Raw genomic sequence first — 15,246 nt, forward strand, 5'->3', positions numbered from 1 at the left:
ACTCCAGTTTCTAAGCTGCTCTCTCAATAGTTTCAGTTAGAGGCCAGGGAGTGACTCTGATTGGCTCATCTCTGCACCATTCACCGTAGCGGGGAGAGGGATATGGGCTTCTCATTGGCCCGGGCTGGCCGACCTGCTAAAACCACGGGAGAGTGGGAAAAGGGTTTGGGCAAGGACACAGAATAAAGCCAGAAAAGTGTTCAGGGTTGTAGCTGCCACCTTCTAACCATCTTCTCATTGTCACCTGAATATGCTGTGTCCTTCCTGCTGGAGACTGTCGATTAAAAAAAAAAGCACAACCTGAAAGCTGAGAATTATATTTTATTTGAGGCATTACTGAGGACTTAAGCCCAGGAGACAGCCTCGCAGGTAGCTCTGAGGGACTGTTCTAAAGAGGTAAGGGGGGAGCCAGGATATACCAGGATATATGTTTTTGCAAAAACAAAACAGAACAAAAAAGCAGGTAGTCGAACATCAAAAGATTATTGCAAACTAAAGAAAAACCGGGGAACTTCCCTGGCGATCCAGTGGTTAAGACTCCGCGCTTCCACGGCAGAGGGCGTGGGTTTGACCCCTGGTCGGGGAAATAAGATCCCACATGCCGCACAGCACAGCCAAAAAACCCAGCACCTCCAGTTAATGAATTTAGGTCTTTTCTATGAATGGGAAAATGCAAGAGTCTGGGCTGAATGAAAGTATTCCTTTGATATGTGTCTTAGCTATCTAGGGTCAGTATCCTGTTTTTCTCCATCCTGAATCCCCTGGGGTGCACCCTTGTGTGTGGTTGCAGTGGCTAAGGGCTTGGTGGCCACAACATCCTTTGTTTACTGATATGGCAGGTGAGTTCTTTATCCACCAGACCAAATTCCAACTCCTGCCTTTGCCCTTCCTGTTCCCCCTGCCTGGAATGTCCTTTTTCTTCAGTCTACTCCTCCAGGAAGCCTTCCAGACTTCCCACAATCTCTGGGTCACCTGTAGTATAAAGGATTTGGCCCACCACGACAACCCTTGGATTCTTGTCTCTGTCCATTGTCATGGGCACTCAGCTGCTTCTTAATAAAACCAGCAGCTATCTGAGGGGAAGGATCCTGTGGAATCCTGTCTCAGCAGACGACAGGCACAGACTGACCCCAGTAAGGCTGGCCTGTGCTGTGCTGGGTGTGCTGCAGGGTTCAGCCTCTGGTCCCAGCATCAGCTGGCATCAGCTCTGTGACCTTGGGCACATTTATGGCCTTGGCTTAGAAGGGCCACAGAATGCAGCAAGCGGGAGCTGAGCTGAGCCCACCCGTCCTGGGGACGAGAGGACGGACCAGGTGGTCTTTGCCCTGGGGGTGAGGGCTCCCAGATGCTGCCCAACGGTGACCCTCCTACCACCACCACCAATCCTCCTCTGTCTCCTGGCGCCGGAAAGGCACCCATCGCGGTCCTGCTGCGACTCAGTCATTCAGGGAGACTGGGGAGCTCTGTCCAAGCCCAGGAGCTGCAGGCAGCTGAGGTGGAGGGAGCCCCGCCCTGCCTGCCCCTCGCGGACGGCACTCCGTGCGGGCCGACCCCACCTCCCAGGCGCCCGGGCTCCGCGGAAGGCAGCAATTCGCCACACGGTGGCGCTCCTGCCTACTTTTCCTTTAGCAAAAACCAGCCCGAAAACTCTATCCATCTATCTATCTATCTATACATCCATCCCATCCATCCATCATCCATCTATCTAATTACTGCTTAAATTACAAGAATGAAATATGATCAGAGCAGAAAGAAGAAAATAAAGTATGCACCTCCATCCTGACGTGTATCCTTTTAATTTCCCTCCCTCTCTCCCTGCCTCTTCCCCACTCCCTTTCTCTCCCTCTCCTTCCTCTCCCCCTCTCTTCAGTCTCCCTCTCCCCACACATACATATGTGTGTATAATGTTTTCGATTCAAACAAATCTTTATTGGCCCTTTGCTCTTGGGTACCACACAGGCATCATCTCCCTCGGTCTGTAAGCTCAACCCTCCCATCCTCTTGCCTCCAGGAATCTCGAGATGGGGACGGGCAGCTTCCTGGTGGAAGACCACGGCGTGAGGTTCTGGGGTGCCTTCACTTCACAAGATGGTTGGTTCGCCTAGAGGAGCACGACAGGAAAGAGGGGCTTCGAGAAATCAGGCAGGGAAGCAGGAGGTACAAGAGAGGACCCTTCAAGGGCCAGCGTTCCTGCTTGATGCCTCCCAGCATCCCCGGGAGGGGCGTCAGACAGAGCGCTGGGATCCTGTCAAGTAGCTCATCTGCTCCTTCTACCCCACAGCGACTTCATGAAACCCTCTGGCAGGAGGCTCGTGAGGACTGGAGAGGCTAACTCTTCTTGACAGCCCTTCATAATGGAGACTGGTGATTTATCGCCTCCCATCTAGGTGATTCATATATGTTTTGTTTTTTTGTTGTTGTTGCTGTTTTTGCGGTACGTGGGCCTCTCACTGTTGTGGCCTCTCACTGTTGTGGCCTCTCCGGTTACGGAGCACAGGCTCCGGACGCGCAGGCTCAGCGGCCATGGCTCACGGGCCCAGCCGCTCCGCGGCATGTGGGATCTTCCCGGACCGGGTCACGAACCCGTGTCCCCTGCATCGGCAGGCGGACTCTCAACCACTGCGCCACCAGGGAATCCCTCATATATGTTTTATAAAACATAAATCCCTGGTGGCAATTAACAGAGCGGATAACGTCGGATTCTCCAGAGTCACTTGGGGGCAATGGGTGCATCGTGCCTGTACTCAGACCTGGGCTTGCTCCTGGCCTTGACACACACCCGCTGCAGACCACAGGCAGACATTAGCCTCCCCGAGCCTCAGACTTGCCGTCTCTAAAACAGGGCTAAGATAAAGCTTCCCTTGGAGCTGTAGGTAGCAAATGAGATAATACATGCAAAACATTTTACAAATGCTAAAATGCTTTAAATGTGTAAGTTATCACATCTCATCAGGAATATTCAGCTGTGGAACTCTGCCCTCTCTTTCATGGGCTAGTCCAGAAGCCTTAGCTGCTGAGGGCAAACAAGCAAACAGGGCGTGTCAGCCTGATTCCTACCAGGTGGGTTGTGCTAATTTACATGGCAGGCTGGTTATTAATGAAACACACGGCATCTGGTTACTGCGCCATAAACTCCCGGTGACTTCCGCGCTTGTGTTCTCTGGATACTCCCAGGAAGCCCTCGCGAGGCTGCAGGCACAGAGGAAGGAATGGGAGTCTCGTGAACATTCACCCATGCCGGAGAGGGTGCAGGGCCTTCACAAGCCTCGCCTCTTTTAGTCCCAGGTAGCATTTTGTCACTTGGAAGTATTGACCAAATGACGGGGAACCAAGCACCAACCCCCAGGTGCAGCTGGCACCGCAGCCAAGTCCACACAGTGATAAGTGGGGGCGTCTGCCTGAGCAACCAGGGCAAGGACCCCACTTCCTATCCCCAGGGTTTCTCCAGCACCACGCCTGGCACATCCCAGGATCAGTAAGCTTGTGATGCATGGATGCTAGTTTGTATTCTTCCCAACAAGCACTGTGCGTGTGTGTGTGGGGGGGGGGGGGCGGTTCATTAGCCAGCCTGAGGAGGGTGAAAATCCCCCAGTGGGTCCTCACCTCCTCGGTCAAGCCCCATCAAGTAGCCCCAGGGAGTGGTGGCCTTGGTGCCTGCGTAGTTTCAGCCATCAGAGGAGTTTTCTGTGGCTGTTGAGCGGGGAGAGGCCCTCTCTCCCCCGACATCCTACGTGGGTCAGGGGGCTTTGGGCCTTGGGCATGGCTTCAGTCTCCAGACCGAGGAAGCAAAGCCTCAAAGGAACCCATAAAGAAGTGAGAGCCGAGGAAAGACATTCAGGACGACATACACCTCTCTGCAGAGAACTCGAAATACAAACCCATCGGGGAAAGAGCAGTCTATCTCAGGGCTGATCAGCATTAGAAGTGACCTGCAGGGGGCGCTGCCTTCCAGCTTCTAGGATTTGCACTCAATTTACATTTATTTTGCCTGTACCTTTAGAGGTTTTCAAATTACCATTTTATCATTGTCCCCTGAAGGGTGAGCATTTTTCTCTTCCGGTCGTTTCTTATCTACCCAAGAGCATGTAGGGAGGTCTCCTTCTCTGAAGAAAAGAATGTAGAAGCTGGGGAGAGGGTGAGGCCATAGCAGTCTTGTTGACTACAGTTTGGTACGTCCTTGAAAGGTGGTGTGGCCACGCATTTCTGCAAGACGAGTGGTTTGCAGTTTAAAAGGACACGTGTAATAAGCTCATTTGGAAAGCAGGAAAGGATCCTTTACGAATCACCCCGCCCAGATCCAGCCATTCCTCTCCTGGGTATGCACCTAAAGCATCAAAGTGGGGACTCAAAGCGATGCCCGTATGCCCGTCTTCCCGGCAGCGGTATTCACAACAGCCAAGCGGGGGAGGCTGCCCAGTGTCTATCGACAAATGATAAGTAAACAAAATAGAGTATATCTGTGCAACGGAATAGTCAGCCTTAAAAAGGAAGCGAATTCTGACACGTGCTACAACACAGATGAACCTTGAAGACATTCTGTTAAGTCCAATAAACCAATCACAGAAAGATAAATACTTTATTCCACTTACACGGGGTATCTGGAGAAGTCAACATCACAGAGACAGAAAGTAGAACAGTGGTCGCTAGAAGCTGTGGGTGAGGGATGAGTTATTTAATAGGTACGGCGTTTCTGTTTTGCAAGATGGAAACGTCCTGGAGATGGATGGGGGTGATGGCCGCACGGCGATGTGAACGTGCTCAATGCCCCTGAACTATGCACTTAAACATGGTTAAGATGGCAAATTTTATGTGATGCGTAGTTTACCAAAGTTAAAAACAAACGTCTGCCCAATCCTTCATTTTCACAGACACAGAGGATGAGAGTGAAGCCCGGAGTATCTCACCATCTCGAGATGAGGATCTCAGATTTCCCTTCGCTGTGCAGTCCAATTATTATTTTCTGATCTTCACGTATTTTTGCAAGCTTTTATTATGAAAAATTTCCAAAAAGAAAGCAAGTGAAACATGTCTAATGAACACCTATATATCCCTCACTGTTATTCAGCAAGTTATCATTTGCCAACTGTGCTTTATGTCTCTATATGCATATATATGTACATATAAATGTGTTTCGTTTTGATAAAACATTTTGAAGATGTATTGCAGACATCATGACACTTCACCCATAAATACTTGAGCATGTATCTCCTAAAAACAGATATTCTTATATCATCATGTAACTGTCATTATCACACCTAAGAAAACTGTCAATAATTTCCTAGTATCATTGCATATTCATTTCAGACTCACTTTTTTTTTTTTTTTTTTTTTGCAATCTCCCCCCATTTTCTTGTAGAGTGGCTCTTTTAGAATCAGGATCATGCCAACTTTCAAGCATTGCGTTTGCCTGTTTCTTTAGCCTCCTTTATGATAGAACAGCGCCCCCTACCCCTTTCTTTTGACATTGATCCCTCCCCCCCCCAACCCCCACCCCCTCAGAAGAGCTCAGGCCAGCCTGGTAGAAGGGTCTGCTTTCCGGATTTGTCTGATTGTTTCCTTGAGGTGCCGTCTAACCTGTTCCTCCATCCCATGTATACTGGACGTTAGGGCCAAGGCTTGATGCAGTTCAGCTGAGATGTCTCAGGCAAGGATATTTCTCAGGTGATGCTGTGTGCGCCACAGCACTGGCGGTACCTAATGTCAGGTTGTCCCACCTTAGTGATGCTAAGTTTGGTCACTGGGTTAAAGAGGTGACAGCCAGCTCTCTCCATCATAAAGGTGAGGTGAGAAGCAGTCTGTAGAGTAGGACTTTGTCGTCATGCAAGCATCCTGTTCCCCACAGCTTCTCCTAATGGGTTCAGCTTCCACCGCTGAGTCAACTGTTTCATTGACGGTTGCAAAATGGTGATCCTTCTAATTCCTTCACTCCTTCCACATTTATTAACTGTTTTTTGTTTTTTTTTTTCTGTAAAGATGAGCTTTCCCTCATTAACCGTGGATGAGCCAGAGTTCTTCCAAATATCAGGGTGTAAATGATTCATCTTTTCTTTTTAATTGCTGATTTCCATAATAAGGTGTTGGCATAATTGGATTTTTAAAATTTTCTCTCTCCTTTTCCCCTCTTAATTCTGAGTATCACTATGAACTCATGGATTTGTATTTTTTCAATGATTTACATTACATTCCAAAGATTCCTTTTTATGGTCAGTGTAAGCCAAGGACGCAGCTGCAAGCCAAGAACGCAGTTGCAAGCCAAGAACATCAAAGATGGCTGGCAACCCCCAGAAGGTAGGAGAGGGCACGGGACATTCCCCATCACAGACTCCAGAAGGGACCAGCCCGGCTGACCCTTTGATTGCAGATTTTTGGCGTCCAGAACTTAGAGAGAATGCACTTCTGTGGTTTAAAGCCACGCGGTTTGTGTACTTTGTCACAGCAGCCCGAGGACACTCATGCATCAGGGAACAGTAATGACGATATTCATAGGTGCCCACACTTTGGCATGCGCTCTGATAGGCATTTACATGAGTCTCTCACTGGACTGTCCCAGTGACCCTCTGAGTTGGGTATTTAAGGTATTGGTGGCATCCCCACGTCCAGGTATAGAAACTGAAGTTTGGTTACTCACCCAGGGCACACTGCCAAGTTGTAGAGCCAGGATCCCAACTCAGCCTTACTCCCTCTGTCCTCCCCAGATGGCCTGGTTCGCGCACTGCACACCTGTGGCCGCCATGCCAACTGTCCTTTAGGAGTAAGGGCTGGAAAAGGCATTCTTGAACAAAACCACAGAAACCCAAATTATAAGTCAAAAAAGGAGGAGTTGATTACTTCAAAATTCATGTGTCTTTTCCAGCAAAAGTTGGTTACTTCAAAATTAATGTCTCTTTTCCAGCAAAGTACAATATAGTTAATAGGAAGATAACAGGTGGGGGAAGACACTTGAAATATCTATAGTCAGCGAAGGACACGTTTCCGTGTGTTGCGATCCTGCAAAGCAACAAGGAAAAGATAGTAACTGAGAGAAAAATGGTCAAAAGATAAGAACTGACCATTTATGGAGGATGAAACCCACAAGACTGACAAGAATATTAAAAAATGCTCCATCTCATTAAGAGAGAGGGAAGTTAAAACAAGAATGGGTCACTGTAGCCCTATTATACTTTACAATTAAGAGTGTTGGCAGGGATGTGGGCATTTTTGTAGACTTCTAGTGAGACTGTAGCCTGGGGCAGCTGTCCTGGAGAACAGTTGGGTGGTGTTTCTTAAAAGTAAGTCTGTGTAAAAATTTTGGAGGTGATGGATATGTTTAGTCCCTTGGCTGCGGTGATGGTACCACAGGTGCATGCCATGTCCAAAGTCATCAAGATATAACATTAATCTTTTGTGTATCAATTATACCCCTGCAAAGCTAATTTTTTTTCTCTAAAAACAACAGAGTAAGTCCACGCATACTCTATGATCCACCAGTTTTAGTCCTAGTTACGTATCCCAAAGAAATTCTCAGCTGGACGCATACGGGAACAAGTAGTGAAGTTTATCACAGTGTTGTTTCTGGTGGCACTATGGGTGTCGTTCCCTGGGAGAATGGAGAGTAGATCAGGGTAGATCCACATCATTGAATAATCGTCAGCAGTTAGAAGCTACTGGCTGCACGTATACAGGGCAAGGTACATGAAGCTTCAAGACATAAAGTTGAGTGGGGAGAAAAGAAAGAAGCAGATCGCCATTTATGACATAATTCATTCAACTAAGTTAAAAATATATGCATATATTTATATACATATGTGTCCATTCGGACACAGTGCTGGACAGCAAGGGGACAATGACAGGACTGGAGAGGCCAGGGCTGCTGAGAGTCTCAGGGGCTACTGCCAGGAGCTTGGAGTCCACCCTCCAGTAAATGTGTGACCCCTGAAAGCAGGGGGCTGCCACACAGAAAGCTGAAGCAAGAGAACCACTCAAATGGATGAACTTACGACACTGAAAAGGACATATTTTTGACTAGTGGTGTCCTTCCAAAGGCCTTCGAATCTCATTGCATCTGGAAGGTCTTTTGTTTGTGAGGGACAGAAACCCAACTGAAACCAACATCAGTGGAAATAGTTTTTGCCTCATGGAACTCGGAGGACCAGGGTGAAGCTGGCATCAGGGACTCCGGAGTTTGAGGGGGTAGCAACCTACGTTTCTCTTTCCATCTCTGTCTCTGTCTCTGTTTCTCTGTGTCTTTTCCATCTTTTGGCTGGACTCCTCACAGCGTCTGGTATAGGTGAGGGAGAGGGGGAGGGTCACAGCTTTCTCATCCCAGTGTAGTGACCCCAGAGGAAAGACAACATCTCTTTCAGCCTCCACGTATAACGACTCAGGGAAGCACCCTGATTGGCCCAACTTGGGTCACATGTCCAACTGTACCAACCCCTTTGGCTGGAGGCCCAGGATCTTGGATTGGCTAGACCTGGTCCAGGTGCCTGTGGCCTGAGGGTGATGCTGTGGTTGTCCCCAGGAAGGGGAGGGGGAGATGCTGCACAGATGAATGCCTCACACCCATCAAGTGGGTGCCACCTGCCTCCAAGGGCTCACCCCTTCTGTTTTCTGTCACACTCAGACAGGCTGGACATGACGGTTGGAGAAAGCCCGGTCAGGAAGCCCCTGCCATGGGGAGGCTCCAGGGTGGTACGTGGAAGGTAGTGGTCTGATCAACGTCTATTTAGCCAGTGACAAAAATCAACCCCAGGAAAGCAGAAAATAGCAAGGCAGCCCCTGGGGAGTGGACGGAGACAGCGGCAGGGCTGCCTTTGCCTTTCTTCCCAGCTTCTTCTCACAGCCCCTGGGGGTCCATATTGAGAGAACAATTACCATTCTTCTTCCAGACACTGTATAAACAGGAACAGCGTGGTTATGGCCCCCTTGAGGTCCAGGAGCTGATGAGGATCCTGTGTCATTGCTCCCTTCCATGGAGGAGAGCATTCCAGCAGGATGAGATCACGGAGCCCAGGAAGACTGTGGGTAGGGAAGGGGGGGTTCCTGGGTTGGAGCTCTGGAGCAGTGCCCATCCCCCGACTCCATCCCTTAACCTAACTCTCCCAATCACTGGTGGTCTCAGAGTGTGCCTGAGTCCCTGCCATGGTGCTAACGCAAAGGCAGGGATCTGTTCCTGAACCCAGACCGCCCCGCCCCTTCTCCCCCAAACTTTCCATCTCGGGGCCCCGAGCCGACAATGTTGGGTAACTTACACGGAAGTCAGCACCGGGTGGCCTGACTCCAGGCAGCGACTGGATGCTGACTGTGGGTGCAGTTAATAAATTAACAAAACTAACATTTATCGACATAGGTTCTATGCTGGTTACATCTTAACCTCTCGTTGAATCCACCCCAAATCCCCATTAGGTGGGCGTTATTATTACCCCTACGCTCTAGATGAGGAAACTAAGGCTCACCCAGTCAGCCCGATGGCAGAAACCTGCCTTCACGCTCTCGTCTGTTTGAATCACGACCTCTTGGCTTCCCCCAGCTGCCTCCATGGTGTGTTAGGCTGGTGGAATTTCCAGGTCAACGCTCACCTCCCCCAGAAGCCAGTATGATTATAAAGGATGCGCACGGCTCAAGGGTCCCCAGGAGGAGTGTGGGTGCGGGTAGGTGGGTAGAGGCCAAAATACAGCCCGGGCTCTGCTCACGTGGGCTATGGGCCCAGAAGGAGTGCCTTTTTTTTTTAATTCTCACAAAGGCAACCCACGGGCAAACAGTAGCCGACCCCCCTGGGCCTCTTGGAATTCTGACAGCACCCACCGTGCCAGCCACTCACACAGCAGGCCCCTTAAGCCATATGCCGCCTTGCCTCGTGACCCAACTAGTTCCCATGCCCAAAGTTGTTATTTCCATAACTCCCCCAGCCCGATAGGCGCTTGCTTCTTCTTTAGTTCTTTTCTTCCCAAACGCCTCTCCCGTTCCTATTTCATGAAACCTACCTTTCTTTTAAAACCCGGCGGGATGCTCACTCTTTCAGAAAGCCTTTCAGACACCACGGCTGAACTGCGGCCTCTCTCAGGCTGCTTTGTATCAGTCACAGCGTCTACTATACCCTGCCTCTGATAAGGGCCATCAGCCTTCAAGCATTCACTCGGCGCGGGTCGCTGTGCTAAACACTCTGCACACTTTTTCTCCCTGAATCCTCACTTCACTCCTGTTATTATGCCCATTTCACAGAGGAAGAAACTGAGGCTCAAGGGACTTCAAGGCTTGCCCAGGTTTACACTGCTGGGAAGCAGCGGAGCAGGAACTGAACTGAGGGGTTCTGCTTTTAAAGCTGCCTGCTCTGATCAGGGTGGTTTTCCATACACGTCGCGACCAGGTCTGAAACGCCAGCAATCTGAGGCTGGAAGCCACTGTGGGTCTCCGTAGGCCCAGAGGTGGGCTTCTGTAAATACTCCGCGAAGGAAAGAAGGCTGCCCTGGTGCAGCTTTTCTCTTTCCGCAGATGAGCTGCCACTCCTCCGAGGCTCCACAGCAGACCCTTCGCCCACAGGGGCCCTACGGGCTCTTCGGGAAACATGGACGCAGCTCTGCGGCCGGGCACACGGAGACCCTGGAAGGGGCACCCGGGTCTGCGAGCGGAGGAGGAACCTCTGGAAGGCGTGAGGCACTCCAACCACACCCAGCCGGGCCAACTTGTTTACGCCTCTTGCCCGGCCCGGCCCGGCCCGCCGCCCCGCCCCTCGCTCTCTCGCGTAGCTCCTCCCGCCGCGCCGGCCCTTCTTTTTGCCTCCTTCGCAGTCACAAGACCTCTCCGCGGCTCCCTTTCGGAATCCTTCCGCCCGTCCCCGCCCCCCTACCTTACAAACTCTCCTTGTTTCTTTCTCGACTGGTTAGCATCATCAGTAATGAGCAGAACTTCCCCTTCCTTCCAAAGGTGCTGCCGACCGCGGTCATCTGTCGTCGGGTTCGACGGGGTGGGGGGGGGTGAGACCCCGCTGGGACTCTTTTTCGTGGCGGAGGCTGCACCGGCTGCGCACATTTCACGACGGGGGGGAGGTGCTGTACGTCCAAGATGGCGGCGCCCTGTAGGCTGGAGGAGCTGTGAGGTAAACAGCTGAGGGGGAGGAGACGGTGTGTGAGTATGAGGGTGTCGCCCCCTCCCTTTCATGGGGGCTTCTCAGGGCAGTCCTGGCACCATGGCCTCAGTCTGGGAGGCCCTGTGGGGCTGGGGCAAGGGGCTCTCTTGCCGGAGAAGGGGCTCCGGGAAGGGGGGTTCGGAGAGCTTTCCCCTCCCTCTTATTACGCTCTATCTCCGGCGGGGCCCGGCCAGGCTGGCGGGTCTCTGGGGAGGACAGGCGGCCCCGGCCGGCACGTCGCCCCTCTTCGGCGACGGAGGGGACGGCTGCACCCCCGCACCGCGGAGCCGAGGGCAGGGGTGAGGTGGGCCTGGTCGCCAGCCCCTCGCTGGGTGGGGTGACAGGTTCCCGCGGGGTGCGGAGAGCGGGGGAGAGACCCTCGGCTGGAGGGCGGGGCCGGGCGGTGGGGCTGGTCCCCGGGCTTGTTGAGAGGGGTCAGGGGTTGGGGGGGCGGGGGATGAATGGAGGCTGCCTGTGGGCATCAAGGACCCGCCTGGACTCGGTGTCTTCGCTGAAATTTGCATGACCGAGCGCGTCGCTCCGGGTGTGCTCGTGGGTATTTAATCGACGGTGAAAGACAGTTGCTTTCGAGTCAGCAGAGATGATTCTTAAGAGACAGCTATTTGCAGAGCCACTCCTAGACGCTCATTCATTCATTTGAGGAACTGGAGGGTGAAGAGCCCGCAGTCAGAGAGCCCTTTGAGAATGAATGCTGTTTCTTTGTGTTTCCTTTTCAAGAGTTTTGCTTCGTGTGCTTTGGATTTGGGGGTGTGGGGGGAGGCTTTGGAGGGGGCGCGGTCCTCTCGACAACAGCAGCTTGTTTATGGGGCACTCGCTGTGCAAGTGCTTTGCACTCATCCTCTCCTGTAGCCCTCGAGACAAAGGGGAAAGGCAGCCACTCTTAACGCCTCCATTTCTCAGATGAAGAAACTGAGGCCCCGAGAGATGAGGGTCCGTTGCCCAAGGTCACCCCTCTAGGATTATGTGAGCCAGGACTGGAACTGGGGTCTGACTGCCTCCCAGACTGTGCTCCTGTCTCTATTTGTACACCCATGACTCTCTCATTTATCTCTTATTTGATCAAAGCTGGCCCGTCATTCTAAGTAGGTGATTAGAATTAATCAGTTGGCTGAGGTCTGTGCATAAGTGCCTGTGTGTGTGTGTGTGTGTGTGTGTCTTTAATTTTGAGGAGGGACACCCTTGCTTATATACCTTAGCTTTTGTTGGGGGTGGCAGGGTTGTGCCTGTAAACATGTTAGTCTAAATCACGCCGGAAAGTATTTGATGTTTTCATAAAACTAACGTGTTTACTGCAGAAAGAAGTCGTGCTAAAATCCTTGCTGGTTTTTTTTATAGAAAGCATGGAAATAGCCCTTCATTTTACATAGCGTAAGCTGTAAAAGTACTAAAATAGAATAATACTCTTCTGAGATTCATCGGTTTATAATTTGGGGATCAACTTGGAGTCGTCTGAATTCACACGTGCCGGCAAAGTGGAGCTGTAAATTTCGAGAAGCGTCATAAAACCAACCCTTGTGGGAACCCTTGATTTACAGAGCAACCACCTGTGATTCTTAAGTTGCCCATTCCTGAGTAAACCTGGAACATGCACGTGTGAAATCTGATGTAGGGTCGAGTGGGGAAGTGCACCTTTAACAGTCACGCATCAGGCCAATGAGGTGCCTCAGAAACACTGACATATTCTTTGCTATTTCTCTGGGGAGTCACAGGTTCTCCCTCTAACCACCTGGTGTAAACTTAAGGGGTATTTATAGAGGGTGGCAATGGAAACTATCCTCTTACCAAACTATATATCTTACCCAGACGCTCTTACGTCACGTGCATGGAAGGGCGAACGACGTAAGCTTTCTTTGCTTCACGCATTTCCTGGTGTCATAAAGACTTTGGGATGTTCCTAATTGCCTAGCTAGACAGATTCCTAGGCAGCTACACGCATTCTTACTTGTTTTCATGAAATTGGAGTGTCTCAAATCCTGTGACTCAGTTGTACTCTTCCTCACTGGTTTCTTGAGAGCAAAGATGTCCCATGCTGCTGCTGTCCGGGTGTAATAAGATGCCTTCTGTGCATACCTGTTTTCATTTGTGAGGTGAAACTGAACAGTCTTACTAGGACAAATCAAATACATGCCTGTCTATGGGATGTTTATAGAGTAATGAAATTACCGGAAACGAGAGATCTCTAACAGCATCCATCAGAACCTTCATGCACAGGTATCTGGCCCCATAGTAGGTAGATTTGCATGTTTGGTCTTTAAGTGTATTTTGGAAGAAGTCATAGGTGATTCTGATGTGCACCAGGGGTTGCGGACCAGTGGCTAAAGTAGCCACTTTGGCTATTTTTCTTTTAATTTATAACTTATTGCAGAGGCATTTCTTAAAACAGCTTCTAACCTCTGGTGTATATAGTGGTGGGTAAGTTCGGGGCGCTGAATTACAGCTGACTTGATCTTACAGATCTGTCTTCTTTCAGAGTTTGTTAAGGTACAGGTATGGTTTTTTTCCGGGTTCTAGGGCCATGGTAGACTAAAGTTAACTTTTTCTGGAATTAACTGGATATTCTTGGCTGCCGATGAGCCAAATACAGCAATACATCAACCATTTCAAGCTTTTCTAAAAGTCAGATAGCTTTCGACTTCTAACAAGCCACTAAGTTCCCTGAGCTTCAGTTTATTCATTTGTGACATAAGAGAGTTGGATTGTAAATGAGTATTTCAAAGTCTAAATTTCTGAGATTTCAAGTCCTTCTGGGGCTTCAGTTAAAGATTCTACATTGATTGAATCAAAGTGTTAATGGCTTTATAATAACTGAGCAAATGGATGACCTTTAGTGCGACCTGTTTTTATCCTTTCCTTTATATCACATTTTTAGGAAGGTATTCCTTAAAAGTTCCTCATATTATAAATCTCTCTTCGAGAGATTAGTTTTATTTGTATTAGTTTTGTTTGTCATTTAAGTAGCTGCAAGCATGAAAGAAGAGTATACTCGATAGCATTTAAATCTCGAGCTTTTTGCTTTAAAAATACATATATATTTATAATTAGCATATGCTCAGAAACTGAATTTTCCCCCCTCAGTGTTTAGTTTGCATGAAATACTGATTTTTTCTATTGGTCTGAAAAAGGTTTTAGACCAATTAAATTGGTTTAAAATTACCATCAGCAATTTTAGAGTATCCTTTTTCTGATTTACTTATTAAGCGTGTAGTTCCTAGACATTAGTAATTTAATGTCTAGTGTCTATTATTGGGAGGGGGAGAATTAAAAAAAATATGTATATGTGAAACATATGTAATCCCAGGACCTTGCTAATTTCTTCTTGTCCATTCTCTTGTGCAGTACTAACTTTTGTTCTATACAGGGAAGTAGCAAAAGGTTATAGAACACTTTTTAAGGTTGAATGGATTCAGATTGTCATCTAGTGAGTAAAGTGCCCTAAAAACCTAGCTTTGATACAGAGCAAGACATGGTAGTTACTGGCCTAGAATTCACAGGTCACTTTCTAAAGTAAAGATAATGGCAATAGAAGCCAAGAAGTGTTTGAGTATCACCTTTGGTCGGTGATAGAGGACACAATGGGCCGTAGTAAGAAAAAACAGATGTGGTGACCGTAATGTCTGCAGTTGTTAAGACCTGTGCTGCTCTGAGTAGTTCCACAGAGCACACAAGTACAGCAACAAACATGAAGTGTATCCGTTTTAAGCTACAGAATGACTGTATCAATGTTTCAAGTATAAGTTATTAAATGTAGACTTCTAAGGCTTATGTACCCATTTTGTTTAGTAGTAATATTGTTATAATAAAGTTTATATTTATTGGCACAGTGCCAAACAATGTGCTATGTTTTTTACATGCGTGATCCTGTTAGCTCTTCCCGCAGCCTTAAGGGGCGGGAGAGAGAGAGGAGCACGCCGAGGCTTAAGGTCACTTATTTGGTGGCTGAGCTGGGATTTGAGCCCTGTTGGTTGACTCCAGAACACACACATTTAATCTTGCACTGTGATAAATTGTCTGAACTGCTGATCTCATAAACTAACTCAAAGATCAATTGTTCTTAAGTTTTGGGGGGGCCTCCGTTACCCTCTGAGGATCTGTGGGAAGCTGTGGACCAAATATCGTTTTCT

At 49.0% G+C, this 15,246-nt stretch overlaps 1 protein-coding gene and 1 long non-coding RNA gene across 6 annotated transcripts in view; one reads left to right on the forward strand and one right to left on the reverse strand.

Moving 5' to 3' along the window:
* Nucleotides 1–5,955: 5,955 nt before the first annotated feature.
* LOC116755512 lies at nucleotides 5,956–10,624 on the reverse strand. Its single transcript, XR_004350390.1, has 2 exons — nucleotides 9,963–10,624; nucleotides 5,956–6,987 (listed from the first exon to the last, which is right to left on the reverse strand). It is a non-coding gene; the product is annotated as an uncharacterized LOC116755512 (long non-coding RNA).
* A 386-nt stretch (nucleotides 10,625–11,010) lies between these two features.
* The window catches only part of TSC1 (TSC complex subunit 1), a 48,818-nt gene continuing 44,582 nt past the window's right edge, over nucleotides 11,011–15,246 (forward strand). Inside the window, exon 1 of one of the 5 annotated variants that reach the window (XM_032635057.1) lies at nucleotides 11,011–11,074. The gene's annotated coding sequence lies outside the window, so the exon portion shown is untranslated. Of the gene's footprint in view, nucleotides 11,104–15,246 lie in introns of all 5 variants that reach the window. The other 4 variants (XM_032635060.1, XM_032635061.1, XM_032635058.1 and 1 more) reach the window with 4 other exon arrangements.

This window comes from Phocoena sinus, chromosome 6, assembly GCF_008692025.1.
Source record: "Phocoena sinus isolate mPhoSin1 chromosome 6, mPhoSin1.pri, whole genome shotgun sequence".
Classification (NCBI taxonomy): domain Eukaryota; kingdom Metazoa; phylum Chordata; class Mammalia; order Artiodactyla; family Phocoenidae; genus Phocoena; species Phocoena sinus.